At 41.4% G+C, this 21717-nt stretch overlaps 1 protein-coding gene and 1 long non-coding RNA gene across 16 annotated transcripts in view; one reads left to right on the forward strand and one right to left on the reverse strand.

The window, feature by feature from the left end:
- The window catches only part of LOC107054283, a 55055-nt gene extending 42641 nt beyond the window's left edge, over positions 1-12414 (reverse strand). For 2 of the 3 annotated variants that reach the window (XR_003077231.3, XR_003077232.3), the window contains exons 1-3: positions 12037-12414; positions 9425-9529; positions 8990-9095 (exon numbers count right to left, since the gene is read on the reverse strand). This is a non-coding gene — a long non-coding RNA (uncharacterized LOC107054283). Of the gene's footprint in view, positions 1-8989; positions 9096-9424; positions 9530-11710 lie in introns of all 3 variants that reach the window. The other variant, XR_006931251.1, reaches the window with a different exon arrangement.
- SIAH1 (siah E3 ubiquitin protein ligase 1) overlaps positions 1-21717 on the forward strand; it is a 32796-nt gene that overhangs the window by 1234 nt on the left and 9845 nt on the right. For 2 of the 13 annotated variants that reach the window (XM_046899713.1, XM_046899716.1), the window contains exon 2: positions 8287-8378. The exons of 2 other annotated variants lie outside the window; for them this stretch is intronic. The gene's annotated coding sequence lies outside the window, so the exon portion shown is untranslated. Of the gene's footprint in view, positions 1-559; positions 7793-8286; positions 8379-11991; positions 12324-12679; positions 13245-13844; positions 13938-16015; positions 21331-21446; positions 21595-21717 lie in introns of those variants that run through there. 9 more of the 13 variants (XM_040645944.2, XM_015292419.3, XM_040645943.2 and 6 more) reach the window with 7 other exon arrangements.

Here is a 21717-nt window from a genome sequence, read left to right on the forward strand (position 1 = left end):
TCAATCAAGCTTAGAAGATTCTTTCTCACCATGTAGACTCCTGTCTACAAACAGGATGTTGCCAGCAAAACCCCTATTAAAAGATTAGTAAGGTAAAAATCAGGATGTGAAAACAATTTCAATTTCCTGCTGTGTATGTCCAGCTATGGGTCAAGTGGTCCTTACTGTTTCTTCTCAAGTTCTTTGTTTCTCTTATCTAGTCAGCTTTTTCTTATCTAGTCAGCTTTTTCAGTAGTATAGAAGATAAGAGAAGGAAAATATGATGGACTGTGCAGTAACTAAGGAAGTTAATTCATAGCCACTTAAATGTGTGGCTTTAAGAGATGTTATTCCACTTCTTATCCTTTACTTAACTCCTACAGAGAATTAAAGGTATGTGCACAGTTAATAAATTAAATTACAGGTAGCAATCTCTTTCCAGCTGAGAGATTCAAAGACTCAAGCAATTAGTCTGCTCGTTAGGCTCAAGTTGTTAAAGCCACAGAGATTCTAACACAGTAATATTTAGAAGTTCTGAAACTGTGAAAGATTTCAAGCAGTTCTTTTGCCTCTGTTTCAGGAGAGGAATGTAATAAACTAGAGCTTTTCCTGAGAATTATCAGCAACTACCTGGGGAGCTTCTTGAAGATCTGCTACCTGACCAATTACATTTGTATTGATGGAGATCAGATGGGATTAATACCTAAAACTACTGATGAACACAGGTTGTTGAAAGCTTAATGCTTTCAGCTCTTCTGCACCAGCTATTGAAGCCTATGGGAGATTATCTAGAAATTGTGGCTCAGAACATTAGTATGTATTTACAGGAGAATTATGGCAGCAGTTTCCACTCTCTCCACAGAACTGGAAGTAGAATGCAGAGCTTTTTGTTCACCACTGCACCATCATCAGAGGGACAGAAAGACCTGCAGTTCTTAAAAGCAATGTGTGAGTTTGCTCAAGAGATCTATTAGCTACAGCTCAGCCATTCATGCTTGGCCCTCAAATATTTCTGTGTGTCTGCTATTGAGATAGTGAAGGGCTGTGTTCCCATAGCACAAATGGGATACGTATAATTTCTGCTACACACAATCCTAATACTGTGGCATTTCCAAGGTCTTTTATAAGCTGGAATCAGTCCTGTGTAAGTTAAATGTAACTGTTCATGCAGATGCATAAGCATACAAAGATCTACTTCTTTAGAAGATTAAATTTAGCCTAGACTTTCAGTAAGCAGAGAAGCCCTAATGCAGAGATGTAACCAAAGAAATAGCTTTGACCTTTTTACAGACCAGAGAGATCTTCTGGATAAAATGGATCTATCCTAATTAGGTCTTATACACACCAAGCATGAAAATTACTCTCCTCAGCCAGCAGAGGAATGCAATGAAAGACAGGAGCTGCTCTATTCTGCCCTGGGACATGAAATAGCAAAAAGAAAATGGTAGAAGCCTTGTCTTACTGAAAAACAGTGAAGAAAAATCAAGAAGGCTACTCTAAGAAGTAATAATATATGACTGATGTGGGCACCACATGAAAAATGGAGTGTGTATAAATGAATCTGTGTGTAAGCCAGTGGTGATGCCAGGGGATTCTTGTGTTTAAACTTGTAGCTGGTGAATGCAAAATGCTTTCCAAAACCACATTGTGAGGGCTGACTGTCAAAACTATAGCTCACTTCTTAACAGTTATAGTACGTCAGCCAGGGGAAAAAAAAAAGTATTTTTAACATCATATGTTCCTCACAGTAAACAAACTTATCCTGGTACTTCTCTCTGCTGTCCACCTTGATGAAACGTTGTTTGTTTTTTTTCCCTAGACAATGACTTTGGAAATACCATCCATATCTGAGATGGTACAGTTTTGCTTATTGCATCAAACAAAAAACCCATCTTCCTCCTTAAAGGAAAGGCTGTGAATGGGTTTAACGGTACCTCTGGTACTGAATGATTTAAACCCCATTTTTCTGTTTTGATTTTCATGCTTCAAAATAGCTTTTGCACATCTGTGAATCTGCTTTCCTTCAAATCCCTGTAAATTTCTTTTCCCCACACCTACGAAAGGGGACAAATATCAGGATGTCAGTACACTGTAAGTACTTCCTATATTGCTAGTTTTTATTGTCTTGCCAATTTCTTTCGGCTGTGTTTCCCTTTCTCTCTCTCCCATCTTATATAATAAGCTCTCTGGAGCAGGAAATCTCCTTCCAATTGTATGTTCATTCATAAACTAACATACTGAAACCCTGGCATACGATTATGAATTACGGACATGGGTACATTAATAAAATAATTACCTGTGCAACTTAGCCTGATGTGAAACAGGTCTTGATGCTATGAAGGCTATGTAAAGGGATCTATGATCAAATAAGATTAGGAAAGTATAAGCAAGATCTCTGAAAATCTAATTGACGTGTTTTGCCTAATATGCTTTAGCGTCTTGTAGTCTGAAGAGGTGCTCTACTGCCGTTTGTAGAAGTCAAAGATCTAAATTCAGTCTTACATCACAGAAATTGAGCCACCTGCATCTGAGCTGCGTATCTATGCCTTGGTCATGGGACTTGCTTATAGGCAACTTTGCTGCTTTTCCCTGTGTTGTCTCAGATGTGACATCAAAAGGGTAAGAAGTAGCCCAGCAGCATTCTAGTGTCGTGGATGTTCAGATGGCTCACTCCATGAATTACAGTCATGAGGAGTGGGCTTTTCCAAGTCCTGTTGTGGGTACTGGTAAGGCAGTGGAATAAACGTAGTGGTGGTCTTTTCATGCACACACAAATTGTTCTTGGGAAGTGCAACAGTAATTTCACACTCCCCCAGGATACATAGAATCTGCCCTTGGGAATAGAGACACAAAATTCTTGCTAACTTTCTGAATTCAGAATACTCTAGAACATGGAAGATAGGTACTGTATGTATGAAGGAGATGTATTAGAAAAGGTATTCCCAGATTAGTCTTGCCTAAATGAATCTTCATAGCTTAGTAACAAAGTATAATGCCTACGTTACTCAGAGTTAGTTGCAGTTAATATAATCCTTTTGATGTAGGAAATAATGTCTGTCCAATCTCCAAAAGAAAGACATTTTCCCTTTAACTTGGCTGTATTGGTCATAGTACATAGTTATAGTGCTTGGTGTGAGCTAATTTCTTCTGGAACACACACCCATATGCAAAAAAAAAAAGAAAAAAAAAAAAAAGCATATGGCAACTGAACTGAAAGCCAAAGAAATAAGCGTTTCTGAGGGCTTCTGACTCAAGTTAGTTGTATAGTGGTTTTTTAACGCTTTTAAGCCACACCACAATGCATTTCAGAGTCATTGCAACTGCAGTTCAAAACTCAAAGTAGGAAAATAATAAACTGTGAATGGGTTAGAAAAGTGCTCCACTCATGCCAAGAATTTTAGGGGTGAGATTCACATTTTGCTTGCTTTTTTCTCCTCCATCAGCATGAGAGACTGCATTCTATAACATCCATGCTTATTTTGTATTGAAGAACTCTGTAGAGACTTATCTCTGTTCTAGGTAATGAGAAAGTCATTTTATCATCTTCTCTGGGGTAAGGAGGTTTTGGATATAGTATCTTAAATACTGTTACAGGTTTGACACTTGCAAGCCTTAGCTTTCCAGGCAGTGTATTTAGCACTATCAACAAAAGCAGGTTTCTACCTCTGCCAGGCAGTTTCTCATAGTGCTGTTAGTCAGGTTGTGCTGAATGAGCCACATTGGAGGAAAAAAAAAATTGCATGGTGAAAGGACTGTATTATGGCTCCGCTATACACCAGGTTATAACAAAGATACAAAATCAAAAAGCTACAAAGATGAATTAAATTTAAAATAGTTTTTGAGGATTTATTATAAACACTTACACACTTTAGAAGGCCTCTGGCACTAAAAAGCCCCATTGCCTATCCTCTAACTAAATTAAATTCATTTCCATTAGAATTCAGCAGATGCAGCAGCCCTGTTTTCATTCCCAGGGGGTGCTTTCTCCTTGGTAGCAATGCCAGATACCCTTTTGCTTTTTTAATGTCTGACTGTTAGGCAGCAATCCAGAAGGCAACAATAATATTGAGAGAAAAGGAGAGGCTTATTGTAAATAGCAGTTAAAAAAAAAAAAGAGGAAAAGGTTCAAGCGACCATTGGTTAAAGCAGTTTCTTAATGGTCTTCCTAGCTAAAAAGAAAAAGGGAGATCTGCCACCCTGAAAAACACAGTGCACAATTCTCAAAGTTGAGCCTGATGGAGCAGTCATTGCAAAAGGATACAAAATAGTCAAAATGAAATTGGAAATGAGGAGAGGTAGCAGATGTAGTAGTTGAAATCGAGTTATTTCCTGTATCCATGAGTACAGTAAAATATTTCTTCTCAGTAAACAAAAATTACTTTGGATTCAGCCCTATAGGAACTCTACAGTCACTGATGAGAGTTTTAATACAGTTAATTAGTTGGATTTTCCAAATGAATTGCAATTCCTTTCTAAAACTCAGTTTTCCTGCTGCTCTGATGTGCAGCTGGGGAAGAAGTTGCTTTGGTTAGTTACCAGGACAGGTCACATCCCAGGGCTTCCCACTGTAGTTACAGGGGTTGCTTATTGGAAGCTCACAGATGAAATGTATTGGTTGTGGAAATTGACTACAATTTTAGGTTTAATGGGACAGACACGTTTGATGAAACTATTGCAATCCACTTCTTCAGAATTGGTCCCCAAATGGAGTGCTCTGGGGTCATACAGGGGTTGATTTTATTGCCATGGCAGTGGCTTTCCCTAGCACACATCCAAAATTCATAAATGTGTAGGATGGCCAACAACAACAATAGCTCTGCAGCAAGGAATCCCCCTGTTGTAGAGCTTATGATCTCCTGAACAAGTTAGGGATTTTCTCCATTAGCACTCTCCTCAAAGTTCCTTTTTTAAGGGAGAATGGGTTGCAGTAGTATAGCTAGAGAGAGGCCTGCAACAGTCTCAGCTTGACATGATATACTTTCAACTGCATATTATTTAAAAAACAAGATGGTGAGATGGTAGGCTTTCCTACTACTGCACGTAAGGCTGTGCAGGCATACAATATTTTATAATGTCTTGAAGTGCTTCCCTGGGGTGTGCCTCTTGGAATTCAGTCGTAGCTTGCAGGGTCCATGTGGCAATGGATGCACTTTGCAATGCTTCTCCTTATCCCTGCAGGGCTAGCAGGGCAGGGTTTGCTCCAGAATTATTACAAAGGATGTGTATTCCACTGTGTTCAAACGTTGCACTTATTTCATTTGAAATGAAAGTAAATAAACTTCTAAGCAGTATCACAAGTGAATACAGGCAGAGCTAGCACAAGATTTCTGTTTAACATCTTATTGAATGTTGTTACCGTGTCACCCAAAAATACTTTGGAAGATGATATCGTTATGCAGCTGACAAGCTATAAATTCTCTCAGGCAGTTCTGTGAATGTATGATCTTCCCAAGAGCTTTTCATTTTAAGCAAATGCATAAAGTAAAACAAGTTAGGATGTATTTTTAGCTATCTAGGAGTTGATGCATAACTTTGGGCTTACTTTTGTGTGTGTGCTTAATCTTTAATGAATGAAGGCTAATCAATAAGAAGAATGTATTTCACTCTAATCAGGGATGTCCTCTCCACATAACAGAAAAAGAAAAGGAAAATAGTAAACTTAAATTAGTAGAGAAAAAGCCAATATTTATGTTCAGTGTCAGCATACTTATTAGGATGGTTAACCTATTTTTGCCATTTATATTCTTTGAATTATTCTGCTGCAAACCAGGCTGGGTTGGTTTTTTTTTATTTGCTTGTTTTGTCATCTTTTGAGACCATGGATAACGCTATTTTAGTGAGCTCAGTGAGTAAAATGAAGGCTGTGACTCAAAAGCCTCCCTGTGGTACTGGCAGAAAGGGAAGAGCTGAAAGCAAGGGGTGCTATGATGGTAAATGATATCACAGTAGCAAGAAAAATCACATTTGCAATATAAAATAGGCACACATATCAAAGAACATTATAATGCCTCAAGCTTTATCTGTACTCAGGTGTGAAAAACAGAATGTTGTCTCTTGTAGTTTTCCCTCTTCTCTGGTAAATCAGAAGTGTCAGGGATAAAGCCCATAATCAGATTTGGTTGTGGCTGACAGCTTCTTTGGTGAGCTCCCCCCAGTTTTATAACCCTAATTATGCTCTGTGGTGTCTGCTCAGGCTAAACTCCCAGCAAAATGAAAAGGAATGCTGCATGACAAAGGATACCTCATACTAAATATCCCGACTTTGTACTGCTTCCAGAACCTGATGTAAGATGTTATATTTAGCCAGTGCATGACTTGCTGATGTATTTCCGGTGACATGACATTCATGAGAACGATAATGACTCTAAATACATTTAAAACATGAACAGGAATGGGATTAAAGACTGTTACCGTAATGTATGTTCTTGCAGCATTTATGCCTTGGTGACCCCCCCAAGTCTGCTGAAGAAATCTTATGGAGGAAAAGCAAACCTCCCTAATCTCCCTTCGTTTAAAGCTGAATGCAATCCTTGCTTCTTTGTCCAAGCCTGCCCACAGTAGTGCTCTCATTCTGACTGATTCATGCAGAAAATGAAGAACAGGAGACTTTTTGTCCCTATTTGTATGGTTAGAGGAAGATGGGGAGGGAGAGGTAGGGCGGAAGGGTGGACGTATGACCATTTTCTTTGGAGGTGTTCTCATAATACTCTTATTCTGACAAATGTTTGTGACTGTGCTCAGTCATGGGCCTGGGTACAGTCAATAAGTAAGGGCTGAACAGGAACAATGAAACATTCATGTGTGTTGTGAGAGCTGGGGCAGTAGGAGGTGGTAAACGTGGCAGGATCTGAGCAAGGTGTTAATCATGTGCCTCGGGAGATTTGCCCAAGTATAGAAATGGGGATTAAGTGTGTTGTCTTATCAGAAAACTTGAAGAGCAGCCATGAGCTTCTGTCAGACTTACTTTACAAAAGCAGAACAAGAATTTGTAAGCACAGAAAGTGATGCCGCTCTTCTTTTTTCCTCCGGTATGTTCAAGGGAACTGTTTCTTGAATAAATAGGCTTATGCCAAAGATGCACCTAAGTCCTACACGAGTGTCCTCCTGATAGATACATTGCAGGAAGACTCTAAATACCAGCTGTTTGCCTGAACCATGAATAACAATGTAATGCAGCATGATATATCAAAATGTACATGGGAACTACCTATTGTGAAGCTTGGCACAGGACTGAGTATCTCCTGGAAAACTAACTTATGTGTGCTAGCTAAAGATGTTCGTCTATACCGTTCGTTCTGCTGAGTTTGGATCAGAACATTTTATATAACGTTTAAGCTGTAGCCAGTGCTTCATTATCTGTGTATGTTGTGTCAAACTGATTCAGATCTATTAACAGTCCCTGACATAAGTAGATTCGTTTTAAAATCATTTTTTAGTAGATGACTTATTTGTGTATTATTTCTAACTGCATATCTACTATTGCCCAGTTACGCTGTTCTTCAGGGTGCAAGATGGACTTGTTCCTCCCAAGCATAACCTTCCAAAAACCTTGCCAATGCCTTCATGTCTTGCTTAACCTCCTTAAGGACATTTAAATTCCAAAATGTTATGTATGTTTCATGTTATTTTAAAATCGCTTCATCTTGTAATGTTCTTATTGAATCACTGAACAGATAGGAATTTATTTCTGTGCAGTTTTGTGTGCTACACGTCCACAGAAATTTTATGACATTAAACCATTTTCAATGTTAAATAATTATATATCTCATTCTTTACTCAGGAGGAGTCAAATGAAGACTGCATATTTCAATATGTAAGAACTGGGTAATTTAGGAGATTTTAATTGGTTTTAAAGGCTTTTTAAATTTAGTTAAGCAGTTGTAATGTAAAACAGGTCGGTGCTGACTGGGATTGTGTTCTATCTAATGACTACTTATGGACTCTGAAGAACCTGATGGTCTTAAGTTTCTCTTTGGATTCATACTGGTTCTCAGGAGGACAGTGCTTGTATTGGTTCAATGTGCTGCTACTTTTGTCTTGAAAATCAGAGTCTGCTGTTCTAAAACAAAATTTAGATGAATTACTTCAGCCATGTTGGCAGACAGCCACTTGCTTCCCTTCTAAAATAGCAAGGTAATAATTGTCCAGAGATATGATGATCACAAATATTTTTGTGGAACTCTGTGACACGTCAGAGTTGCCAGATAGCCTACAATTAGTTGATAGATTTTAAAAATATATTTTCTAAATAAATACTACACATAGAAGAAATATGTGCAAACTAATCTCACGTTTTCTATGTGCTAGGACATCTACAAATTGTCAGGCTGCTGGCTAGTATCAGGATGAAGCTGTGGTAAAAGGCAAGTCTTCTACCAACCATACAGTGCTTCTGAAGAGTGAGTAGATCTGTTATTCTCTGAATTCTACAGTTCTGAAAATATTTCTTTAGTATACTTCAATGAGTATATAAAGAGTAAGAAGGCGCCTTTTCTCCTCGAGAAAAACATCTTTATAAGCACTTAACATTTTTTTCCTGTTTAAAGGTTTTTTTTGTCTCCCTAATACTGTGCCTATTGCTGAACCAAAAATTCTTTCATCTTCCCTCAGTCTTTCTACAGAACCTATCTTCTGTCTGTTTCAATTTCAGCCTCTTAGAAATTCTGAAAGTGGTCATAAGTGGTAAATAAACCAAATTAATAAAATTAACCAACAACAACAAAAAAAATGTTTTCCTAAAGAAATAATTGGCAACAGTGAAATCAGTCAATTATTATTAAGGACAGAAGGTCAGTGGTATTTTTTCAGATTGTCTTTTAAATATTTGAAGGCTTAATACATAGCTGCACAGTAATTAATAATAGACTATAACATGCATTTTCTATGAGGATATCCAATGAAGTCAGCTGGTACATCAGGACTGTCAAATCCAACCAGTGTACCATAACATTACTTCTAAAATGAAATATTTATTATTTAAAATACTAAGTTTGGGATTTTATTTATTTACCTTTGAATAGTTCAGCTTCTACTTTGGAAGGTTTTGCTTGTTCCCTTTCTCTGGTGAAATCAAATTTGAAGGGAGTCTGTTAAATGCCGCAGACCTTAGAGACAGCCTTGCAGGAAAAAGGAAAAAAAGGGCCTTATGTCATGTTAAGTACCCATCAATGCAGTTACCAGAGTCAGCAATACTGTGTGTGTCTGTACAGATATGTGTATATGTATGTATGAAACTTTGCAGGTTAGGAGTAGAATGTCATACATACTTCATAGAATGTGTGCTTTCTTACAAATCAGGTTTTGTTTAATAGTACATACTGAAGTCCTAAGTGTATCCCCAGATTGTTTTCTTATGGATTCCTGTCAGTTCAAAATATTGCTACTATACAAAATGTGTGATCCAAACACACAAAACAGATATTGGTGTTTAGAAAAACAATCTTACTTTTTTGGGTAATGGAATTGCTCTAAGTAGTTCTGCTACTCTTCTGCCTCCTTGCCATCAGAAAGTCCATAAACAAACTAGTTGGGAATACAGATGTTTTGCAACCTGTGGAATGAAGAATGCAAATTAAAATAGGTAAACAAATAGCTAGGTAATTAAGTAACTGATCTTCCATCTTAATCAATAATACTGCCTTTAGTAGCCTCCTGAATGCTTGAGACAAAATGTGGTTTGTCATTTTCCTTTCTGTGATAGTGGGAAGTTATGGACAATAGAAATCCTTACAGTGCATTCGTTGTGCTATAATACGTATGAGGAAGATATTAGTTGGTCAGAAACAATGATAAAAATATTTTTTCTTCTATTTTTGTAAATAGAACATATTTTCCACGTGATTAATAGCGTATTTCTCATGAAATTATACTGTATTTATTACTTTTATGAATGATTATCTTAGATCTCCTTTTATAATTTGTGTGATCACTGATTTGTAATTAGTGCACTGTTAGCTTTGGATACTTCCCTGACACAAGTCTCAAGATAATTGTACTTTGATGGACCTGGGCATTCTTCTTCCTTAAGGGCATGAAATGTTCTCATTTCATTCCAAAAGAAGTAGTCAAAACAGGATATTCCAAACTGTGTAAAAGATTATTCTTCATTATGTTTAGAGACTCTAAGGTGCTGCAAAAAGAAAATTCACTTAAGCATGTATATTTTTTGCTGGCTTCAGTGATAGTACACACAAACTTAGATAAGGGTTTATTTGTGGATGCTTTGCTTAGCACTTAGGCACTTAGCTGCCAGGATCAAGTGTTACTATGAATGCTCAGAAGCAGTACTTCTGCCCGAGAAACCAGATCCAGCCACAAAATCTGAGTATCCAGTTCAGCAACCATTGGCAATCATATTTCTCAGTCTCGAGAGAATGCTACCATGTGTTGCTAATACACGGTCACCTAGAGGATTGGGAGTTGGTAGTGCCCTGCCTTCATTCTTGAAACAAGGAGCGAGGTTTACAGAAATGTGAAGTGATATTTCAGTTATTAGTGATATTTTACATCTTCAAAAATGGAAGGCGAGAAACTGCTCGTATGTTCACTGAAGCATTTCAAGAATGCACTAAATTTATAATGGGACACTTAGGTTATATGTGTTGAGAAACAGTGTAATGCTAAAAGACAGATAAACACTAGAATAGGTTTTAGGAGGGAAGTTTTAACATTTCAACTGTAGGAGTCTTTTTATGATCTGTTTAGACACACATTGGTCAGAAATAATGAAGGCACAGATGATTCTACCATGGAGCAGGAAGGTGGCTTATGTGACCTTTGAAATGTTTTTACCCTGATTTCCTACTGTGATGAGGCCTATGTGGTGTTGCTATGGGGTCTGTTCCAGTAAGCTGGGCACATTTCAGAGCTGAGGTTGCCAAGAGCAAAGTGAGAGGATGCTGTGGTGAAGAAAGAGGTAAGGAAAAGTCCAGTTTCGCTGCTCAAGGAACAAGTTTGTATTCCATGAAAGGCAAATGCTTACAGCTGTGCACTGATTCGATATAGGATTGTGAGACTGTATCAGTATTTGGTTTTTTTCATAAGCAAAAAGTGCAGGTTTGCAGGATCAAAGCCTTCACCACAGATATATTTGGTAGTAAACCATGCGGATTGCTGCAAATGATTAACACTGTGGTTCTCATACCTAAAAATACTGGCTGCTACTGTTATAGAGGCTTTCTGCTTGTTGTCTACAGAAGACAGCTGTTTTTTGATGTTTCCACTACTGAATAGTCTATGCTGAAATCAAAGGTGGAAAAAAAGCCTCTAATACTGATAACATGATGCTTCAGGAACACGTCCTTCCACAACAAGAATAACACTCTGCTTAATCAGAATGCATTTCCTGAAGTACTCAGGAAGACAACCCCACTACGGGTTGACAGTCATTGCCACATGCGTAGTTCCTCATGAATACTTATGGAGGCAGCTCAGCAACCACTGAGAAGTTACAACTGGGCAGTGGAAAAGTGTGCGTGAGGAAGTTTTGCTTCTGTATCTGTTGTTCTTTGGCAATAAATTGGTATTATTTACAATTGGGAAGATTCTTCCATAGCAGGTTTGATGCATATCTTAATGCATCACTGTGGTGCTGCACTTTGTGGGTGGCTTCTTCACAGTAATCCCAACAATCTCTGACCTAAGAGCAGAATTGGCAGATTCAACATGGGAATGTTACACAAAGAAGTGCTTTCTGGTCACCAAGAGGAACGAGTAGGATAGGGAGAACTACCTGGATAACAAATTGAACGAGGCACGAATCGGCTTTAGTTGCTCAAAAAAAGGAAAAAAAAAATTGAGAAGGCAAGAGCATCTATTTTAGTGAAAGTCAAATAAACAGCGGCTCTCCTCTGGCAAACCGCTGAGTAACTCCAGCAGATAACCAATCCAGTACTGCGTATGGAAGCACACTCGCAATTACATGATTTCCTTCAGCTGAAGCGCTGCAAGTTACATACGCAGTTGGACTGGGGCTGGCCTGGGCCGCGTTATGCAAGGGCTGTGAGGGGAAGAGGCGGGAGTGCGGTGCGGCGGCCCGGGCTGCGGTGCGGACGTTACCGGGAGCTGCGGGACGGGCTCCAGCCGCGGCGTTCTCCTTTCTTGGCGCATGGAGAGCCATTTTGCCGGAGCCCGGGTGGAACGCTGGGGGCCGTGACGCCGCAGATGCCGTTGTGCCCAAACAATCGCCTCCAGCCCGGGAGCGCTACCCCTGAGCGGGGCGGGCGGGCGCGAGGGGCCGAGGGTCGGGCCCTGAGCACCGCGTCCCTTTCCTACGCGGCGCCGCTTCGCGCTCGCGCTCCCTCAGCGAAGCCGGGCGGCCGCGACGAGGCTCGGCGGCGGCACAGGTGAGAGGCAGTCGCGGGCCCGGGCCGAGGAGGGAGAGCGGAGGGGTCGATCGGTCGGCCGGCGGGGACGAGCGGCCCCGGGGCCGAGCCCGGCGCCGCCCCGCGGAGAGGCGCGGCCGGAGGAGCGCGGCCTTTGTTCCCCGCGCCGGCGGCGGGGCGGCCCGGCCCGCGCGCCGCTGCCGGGTGCGCGTGCGCGGGGACGCTGCCGGCCGCGCGCGCCGCCGCCGCCCGCCCGCCTCGGGAGCGCGCGTGGCAGGCAGGAGAGCTCCGCCGCAGCCGGCGCGCCCCCGTGGTGGTGTCTCCTCGGCCGGCAGGCGGGAGGGAGCGAGGCAGGGAGCGCGCGGGCGGGTCGGGCCGGGCACCCAGCGTCTCGCCGAGCGCCGCGCGGCACGTCGTCCCGCAGCCCGCGCCATCAGGGAGCCAGGCCGTCTGAGCGAGGACCTCCCGGCCCAGCGCGCACAGGTGAGCGCGTCGCGGAGCGCGGCCCGGCGGCCTCGGCGCCTCGCCCCGAGAGGCCCCGCGCGGCGCAGAAGAGCTGCGGGCCGCCGCCCGCTGAAGGCCCCGGCGCTGCTTCGGGGACGGCGCGGCGGCCTCCGAGGAGACTCGGGACGAGGCCCCGGAGCGGCCTAACGCGGCCGGTTTACTGCTCGCGGCCGGGCCGAGGCGGCCTCGCCCCGCGCGCCGAGGCGCGGCGGAGCCTCCCCGGCCGGGTCTGCCGGGTCCCCGAGGGGAAGGGGGGCAGCGGCCGGGCGGCGCCGAGTGGTGCCGCCGGACTATTGTGCGCCGGGCGCGGGCCCGGCCCGGATCCAGCTCGGGGCCTGCCGCGCGGCCTGCGCGCCTCGGCCGTGGGGCCGCCTGCCCCTTTGTGGGCCCGGCCCCGCCGCCGCCGCGCTTTGTGCGAGCCGGGCAACAGCGCCGAAGGTCAGCCTGGCCGCGGCGGCGGGGGGAGCCCGGGGGCGGCCTGCGGGCTGGGGGGAGGCTGTGCAGGAGGAGGCTGTGCAGGAGGCATGGGCGGCTGCATGCCTCCTCAGGTCCTGCGTGAGCAGCGCGTGGGGCAGATTTTTGCTTAGCTATACGCGTTTAAAAGGCTGGAGACCTTCAGTTCTTTCCCTTTTCCGCTCTTAATTATCGTAGTCTTAAAACACTGGGAACAACAGCATGTATTGTAAGAGACAGTACTTTGGGGGAAGAAGCGAGGGACTATTCCAGTGGTGAACTGGTGGCACCTTTGAGTAGTTTGAGTTCACAATTTGTAACAACTGCAACTGTATTTCTTAGTATTCTCTCTTCAGTCCTTATTTCAACGAGTCTTGGCAAACGCTACCTCTTCTTCGTAATGAAGAGTTGCTTCAGTGTTAAATAGGTAAAGTGACTTCAGTTTTTTTGAGGTGCACGTGAGTGGTTTTTAGGAAGGCTCGTAGCAAATTGCAGTAGGTCATGAAGGACGTGGGATGTTCCACGCACAGGACATAGTTTCAGTTGTCTGTTTATCTTCCTCCTAAACTCGGAGGCCAGCAGTGTGCATTCCAGAGGGGGAGGAAGACGGAAGGGACTCTCCTCAACCCGGAGTTCCTCTAGCTGGTCTTCCAGAACACTTGAGGTGCTGCAGTACAGGTAGACCAATGCTGAGGCTAGTACTTAAAATTCAGATCTCTGGGCTGGTTAGCTGCTGCAGAAAAGTATGCCTGCCTAAAGAATAAATTGCATTGTATCTTTTTTTTATCACTTGCTCTGTGCTGTAATACTGACGTTGAAATTGAGTGCTAGAAATGATAATTGCATGAAGTTCAATGGAAACGGGTGTTCTTAATTACCTTCAGCATTTTTACAGTAGGGAAAGGTTATGCAGGAAAGCACAAGGTTAAGAACAATCTCTTGTGTGCTTTTAGGAGTCTGTTATGACCTACGAATTCTAAAAGATGAAATAATGAGCGTTTTCATCCTGAAAGTGTGTCACGACAGAGTATCTTGTTAATTCATCTATATTTATGTTGTAAGGCTCTAATGCTGCAGTCTTATTAGACTGTACTGCGAGTTAGCTCTGAAATCCAGTGGCTCCAGCTAAGTAGGTACGAAGTAAGGAAAGTGAATATTTTAAATAGCAGAAGTACTTTCTGTGCTTAGGCATGAGTATTGCTGCTGTCTGCTCAGTGCGAACTGAGAAAGGAGTGCTACTTGGATGTCAAGGACACTTGCTCCTAGTGCAAGGGAGGGGGGAGCACGAGTGAGTTTATGTCAGAGGCAAATCCTGCTGGTCTGGGCGCTCAAAGTAGTCAGGCAGAATAGTTTTAAGAGCTCTGGTCTTCACACAAAATATTCTGGAAAACTGGATATTCAGTTCTTAAGAGAAACATGATATTCTTAAGTTAAAAGGCCTTTGTTTTATTTTTCTGCTTGTAATAGCGTTTCTGGTTTTTAACTGTTAGCTTTAACAGTTGGGCAAAGTTTTGCCAAGTAGAATATCACTGTGTGTGTTGCTTTAGTGGTCGTCTTGTTTTTGGAAGCTGAGCTGAACCATAGTAATCAAGGTTAATCAATGGTAGCAGAAATTCAGGGCACACATGAGGAACTAACTCAGTTACTGAGCTGCGTTGCACCTTTCCAGTCTGTGGATGCTCAGGTTGGAGACTGTTTCCTGCTGTTCTGTACAGCTACCTGAATCTCTCACTGCTGTACCTCAGTGCAGGTAGTGCTTCATAGAAACACACAGGGGAAGCACAGGCAGCCAGTGCAGTGAAGGACACTAAAGACACTGTCAAGCTCTACTCCATCTCAGCTATTGGTTAAGGCTCTAAGCTTAGCTTTTCTTCTCTGAGGTGAACATTTAGGAGATGGCTTTTAATGGATTTTATGTGGGGTTTTTTTGTGTTTTTCTGTTTGTTTGTTGTTGTTGTTGTTTTTAAGGAAAATTATCATTAAGTGACAACTAGTTATGAGGGGAAAAAAAAGAATTGGCTCTGGTAGAAATGCACTGGCAGTGGAGACATCTTTTCCTCGGTGAAATGTTTTCCGTTGTTTATTTTATTAATAAGACTACTTGTTGGAGGCAATTTACACTGTTTCAGTGTGCATGTACTGTTAGTATTTTAAACAGCATCAGTACAGTGTCGTAGTAGAAATGCAGTTTTGGTCTGTGCTTTCTGTTACAGTATCGCATTGTGAACCAGCAATGGAGAGGTGCATATAAATACTGCATGCTCACTGCATGTTGCAAGTTTTATGGAGTTTTTCCTATTAGTTCTCAATTGTTTTTAACAAATCTTCCCAAGTTGCTGACTTGAGGTTGTTGGTTTGGGTTTTCTTACCATGCTATAGTGTTCAGATGTTAGGTATGCTAGGAAAGGAAAGCAAGACCTGACAGTAATGCTCCATTAATACTCTTAAGTTTTATTCTGTGCTTCATCTAAAAAAGAAAAAAAAACCTACATATAAACTCATACACATTCTTGTTCTAATCCACAGTACATTCTATGTTTCTGTAATGTCCTGGACAACTATTTTATATATATTCCTGCTTGAGTTAATCTATAAAATGGAGATTTTTTTGCGTTATTACAGGAATAATGAGAGATTTGGTTACTAATACCCCAGTGCTTTAATCAGATAAAGAGCTAGATGATTACAATTAACCAAATGGTGCATTTCTGACAGTGACGTGTTTCTCTTTGTAGAAGCGTAGCACTGAGAGTTGAGGATGGAAGCTGAGATTGTCTCTTTTCAGTAGGAAGTAAATCAGTTGAATGGTGACAGCTGTCTTTGTCCTTTTGCATCCGGAAATGCGCTTATAAAATTACTATGAATACTTTCCTGCAGGGAAATGGATTTAGAAAGAACGGGAAATCCACCTGTAGACAGTTGTTGACTGTTTCCTTTTTTGTTTGCCTTATCTAGAAGCAGTTGTGTATCTTTCCTTGTAACAGTTGATGACCTTGCTGAGACACCAAGAAAAGCAGAGCGTAATAATGTCTTTGTTCAAAGTAGCCACCAGGTCCTTTAAAGTGAAACAGCAATTCTTTGAACTTTGGTGTCTGTGCTATGAAGCCTTTAAGTTCATGTTTCCATGTTCCGTTTCTCACATGTAGTACGAAACAGAGCAAAATTTCATTTAGTCTTTGATGAAAGACAGCAGTGGCTTTTCAGTGTTTGTAGTTTGAATGCTGTCAAGGAGGAGAATGTAGAATGCCACAGTTTTAAGAGTTGTTCTCAAACGTGTTCAGATGAGATGTCGAAGGAGAAATGTATAGGAAGGAAAATTGTATGTTACATTTTACTAATGTACAAATTGTGGAAAGATTGAAAAGGTTTAAGTGGAGGAGGAGTATTTCAAAACAACTTAGTGTTAAATTAGGGAAGGGAAAGCTTGAAAATAAATTCATTTATGTAAAGATTGCTAGAGCTGATGTTTAGCTTAGAAACGCAGGTGTATATGAAGTCATCTCTTGTTTATTCGTTGTAGAACTTCCATGAGAAAAAAAGTTCTGTGTTCTCTATACCTTTTAAGGGGTTGATAACTGAAATATTAGGATTATAAATGTTGTAAATGTTAGTGTTTCTTCATGCTAAAATGTGATATATATGCTGGTTTGAAGTGGATTTTAAAAGTGGTATTTGTAATAGAGAGCTTTATTTCTAAACGACGTGATTTGTTGCTGTTAACACTCAGTGTTAGAAAAGAAGTAACAGAAGGTGTAGCCCCGAGCAAGTTGTAGCATGCTGAGGGTAGGATTCTGCACTACTGAAGACAACTTGTGCTCAGGCTACCAGTGGTGACACTAGTGGTAGCACTTGCAGTGAAGCTGGCACCGGCGTGAATGTGCAGTGGGGCTGTTTCAATTCCAGGTTCAGGAGAAAACTAATCACCTGTGAGGAACGGGTAACTATTATCTGGTTCACTTCCCAGAATAGCCTCCTGCATGGTAACATAAGAGCAAGTGCTGCTGCAAGAGAAGTCATCCCCTCTTGTAGGAGAGCTTGGGATCAGTGTAAGTGCAGACTTACAGCTGAGAGTCACCCTCCCACTGCCAGCTCATTTTTGATGTCTTCCTTGTGCCAGTGTAAGCACTCGTGTAGTTGTGCAAGGCTGATTTTGCTAAATGCATTACCTTAAACAGAGAGAAACTGAATGGGTACAAGGCAGCACAGCCATCCCTTTTGGTGGCAGCTTCTTTTGTTTGTTGTAAGAATGGTGGGACTGCACTCTGGCACACTGTGTACACGTGCCTGGAGTCCTGCAGCGCGGATCGAGCACATTGTTCTTTGTACTGTAGATAAATCATTTTCTTCAGTTGTTTGTAATGGTATCTGAAGGCTCGTAAGGAATATGTAAGTGAGCAGTTCTTAGAAGTGCTATTAAAATATTTAACAGCCCTTAAAACATGTAATATTGCTACTTTCTCTTTGAAGAATAGTACCTATAGCTCATTGTACCAGCTCAGCACCAGGACCTTACTTCCTGTTCTCCAATCTGTGAAAATGGACTTTTTTCATTTCTTCTTTTTTTTTTCCTGAACCCTCTGACTTCTGTCTTAGGATCAGATATCTTAATGGTCTTGATTTTCTTGATTTACTTAGTGTCGTTCTGGAAATCACATTTGAAACACATACTTGTATATCCATTTGTATATGGATGCATATATAACCCCATTTTAAGGTGTACAGGATAAACTCTTCGTTAAAGCTAGTTTTTAAATTGTGAATTAGTTCAGTTTTGCATACAGATGAGCCTTAAGCCTTGGTCTTTGCCCTCTGCTTCTGTGCGTGTGCTGGTAAAAGCAGTGAAAATCTTCTCAACTGATCCCTTGATTACTGAATTGTTTATTTTGAAGTGTTTACAAACCCATATACCTGTGTATAAATCATTAGGGTTGCGAGTTCCATTTGCAGAATTTTCTTTCCCCCCTTTTTGGAGCACGGAGGAGTTACCACAGTTGAGAAGTTTGCGTATGCCTCGTCCCCGCATGGCTGATATGGGTGATTATGCAGGTGCGCCCAGGGTGTAATTGAAGACTGGTTGCACAGGTGTGACGGGGGAAGGTTTGGCTGGCAGATGTTGATGGTGTACTATAAAACTGTAGTTTGGTTTTGCGTTAGGTCAAGTACAATCATGTAAAATAGTTTACAAATAAAAGCAGGCACTTTGTAACAGAAGTTGAGATGGATGTTCGTTTAAAACGGCACCTGTACAGCAGTAATTTTAAGAGCATTTCTGTGTGTGTTAAAACATCCGCTGTCCTACACAGCTTTATTTTAAATCGAGTGATCAGTTTAAAGAATAAGTATTGTTGTTTGTGCAAATACAGTTCTTCCAGGTCCGTACAGATGCTGCTCTGCTAAAGGAGTGAGTGGGAGGAAATAAGATTTTCATGAGGGCTGTTCCTTAATATGCACAGGAGGAAAGAGAGTGTGAAACTTCCATTGTTTTCTAATTTTGAGTGCTTGATCATGCAACCTAAAGCCTTTTTTTTTTTTCTTTGTAACACTCCAATAAAAGAAAAAGGTTGCAAAATACTGAAGTTTGCAGTTAAATTTTAGATAGTGAGTCATTGTTAGGCTTTGATGTTCCAGATTGAGCATTGCAACGCAGACTTAAGTTTTGATTTAACCATGTGACTGGAGGGGACAATACTCTGCAGAGAAGGATGTAGTGATGTTTGAATCTGGAAAGTGCTGAGGGAGCACAAAGTGGCAGAAAGATATATCTGCACCTGCCATTTCCCAAGCATTTGTAATGGCTTGTGTTTTATTTTCTGGTACAGTCTCAGCCTGACTTCAGAGTGATTATGGCTGGATTTTAATTTTGTATGCCCTGAAGCGTTTCCCAGGCAATACAAATGAGTGAAATTGCACATTTTAGTCGGTATTTTGTATAAACCTGAACAGAAATTAATAGGGATAAGAGACAATACAGTTCTCTGGTCTGAGAGCTATTGTTCTGCTGAATATGAATCACCAGCTTCAAAACCTGGGTTGCTGGATCTTCAAAGAGAAGAGTGAGAGAGCTTCTTTTGGTAATACAAGGATTCCTCCGAAGAGAGGTTTCTATTACTGCCTTTCCAGAAAATGTCAATGTAGGGTTAGTGGAAGAAGAGGGTCTTCAGATTAGATAAAATAAAATCAGTGAGAAGGATGTTGCAAATGCCTCATCTCCCTTATTTGTCTCTGATGTAGAAAATGCTGGGCTTGGAAGAAGGCAGTTATCCATATGTGAGCAGGACTTGGACCATCTTTGTAAAGTAATCAGTGATGGCAGTCTGACTATTGCTGGATTAAGGACTGAGATATTAAAATAGTTGAACATTTAGCACGTCACATTTAGCATGTCATGACATTTAGTTACTGCAACTGGAAGTAAATTTGAAAAGGGTCTACAGAGTTAATTTAGTGTTCTTCTCGTGTTAAGTCATTGCCTTTTGCATTTTTGTCTGAGACTTGCAGCTACACACAGTGCTTTAAAGGCAGGGAGGTAGTTGCCTGCAGTGACTCAGACACTTGTGATGGAGCAGGAACTAACCCCAGGTCTGCCACGAATATCCCACGCCACAGACTGCTCAGTACCACTAATTCTGCTTTTCAGATCTCAAGGAATGCTGGAACTTCTTGTGTAACGTGGTGGTCTGTGGAGTCAGCAATGCACAGCATTGCTGGTTGTCGTGCCTGAGGTTGATAAGACAAACTGAAAAGTGCTTTTGTTTGTGAGATAAAGCCACGTTCTCAAACTAGTGTTTTCATGGAAAGGGCGTTGTGAAGAAATAATGTGGAGCCAGTGCTCTGTGCAGAAATAGGACCATGTAAACTTACCAGTAACCAAATTTAAGAATGCAAGTAGCACCGTACTAACAATTAAAAACAAGATTTTAAGTGGTGAAAGTTGAACCCTTACACTACAGTACAACAGGAGCAGTTGATTCAGAAGTGATGAGCAGAGAACAAATAAGTTACTTAAACAGTTTTGGGTTTAGTGGAGACACGTGTACTTCAAAGAATGGATGCTGGTAACACAGGGCATGCAGAAGCTGGGAAAGTACTGAAAAGTTTTAAACAATCATCTGTAGTATGAAAATCTTGTTTCAAAAATGTAGAAATGCCCATTTTAAGAATATGGACTTATTTCTTTGCATTTAAAATTTTATGCACTTTATCCCATTTGTGTGTGGTGTGAGAGAGAAAATGAGGACACTCTTTCTGTCATTCTTCTAAATGTTCTCACTCCAGCTCACTTCAGGAGACTGAATACCTGAACTGGAAAAGGGACAGTTGGATATCTATTTTATAGGAAGGAATCAGATCTGTGAATTGCAGTGTTAGGCTTTCAGTGCCACTGCTGTGAGGTCGTACTTGAAACCCACACACTGTAGTACATCTCTTTGACATACCTTGTGGCTGAAAGATCTCCGTGCCCTCCCATACACGGTCACCCTCCACAGGCAGGTTACGCATTCTTCACACATCTCCACTGTGTTCCAGCAAGCAGCCCTGTATATAGGAATACACAACAGATTAAAGAATGCAAGAATCAGTTAATATTTAAGACAAAAGTATGCATGAACCTAAGCAGTGCACAAAGTGGAGAGATCTTTATTAAAATAGTCTATATACCTAATCCTTTTCTGACTCTTCCTTCTACAAAGCAGCTCTTTGTGTTATGATTGGTCTCCTGTGAGCCACGTCTTTCTGGAATCAGGTCAGGTTGTTTTGATGGTCTGTTCCCTAGTACTATTTAGTTATGCAGGAAAGTTTCTGAGTATAAAATGGATATGGAATTGGAATTGGAAGAGTTACTGCAGGAAGATTTTGTACGTGAAAGCACCTCAAAGCATAGATATTTCTTTCAGTTTAGCTTTATTGAGTTAAGGTAGGCACTTCTATGCCACACCCTCTTCCCTGTGTCTGCCACAGACACAGCAGTGGTGATGCAATATTGCATGGCAATTACAGTATACAGTGAAGAATATAGTTTTTGCAAAATCACACTGAGGAAAGAAAGGCAGCCCTCAAATTGTCGCACTTGGTAGGATTTGCTGTTAACACTTACAGAGTTGTTCTGTGCTTGTTTGTTTTTCCTCAACTTGCATCTAGAGTCCATCTATGATATCTCATAGAGCAGAGTTCAGTGCTTTCTGCCTCAGATGCTTCTGAACGGTAGTGCGTGTTACAGCGTGAAGAATAACTTCTTGTTTTCCCCTGGCACTTACTGATTTACTTAGTAGCTGGTCACTTTGTATGCCTTGCTTACTTTTCATTGCAACCTGCTAAGCCTGGAACTTTTGATAAGGTAACTTTTTAGCTGTTTTTATAGACTGAATTCGTGTTTCAAGATGATCCTGATGTAGTGCAGTTTAGTTTGCTGTAGTCATGGTAAAAGGAAATGAGATATTGCTAAAACATAAATAAATCA

This window comes from Gallus gallus, chromosome 11 (genome assembly GCF_016699485.2).
Source record: "Gallus gallus isolate bGalGal1 chromosome 11, bGalGal1.mat.broiler.GRCg7b, whole genome shotgun sequence".
NCBI classification, from domain to species: Eukaryota; Metazoa; Chordata; class Aves; order Galliformes; family Phasianidae; genus Gallus; species Gallus gallus.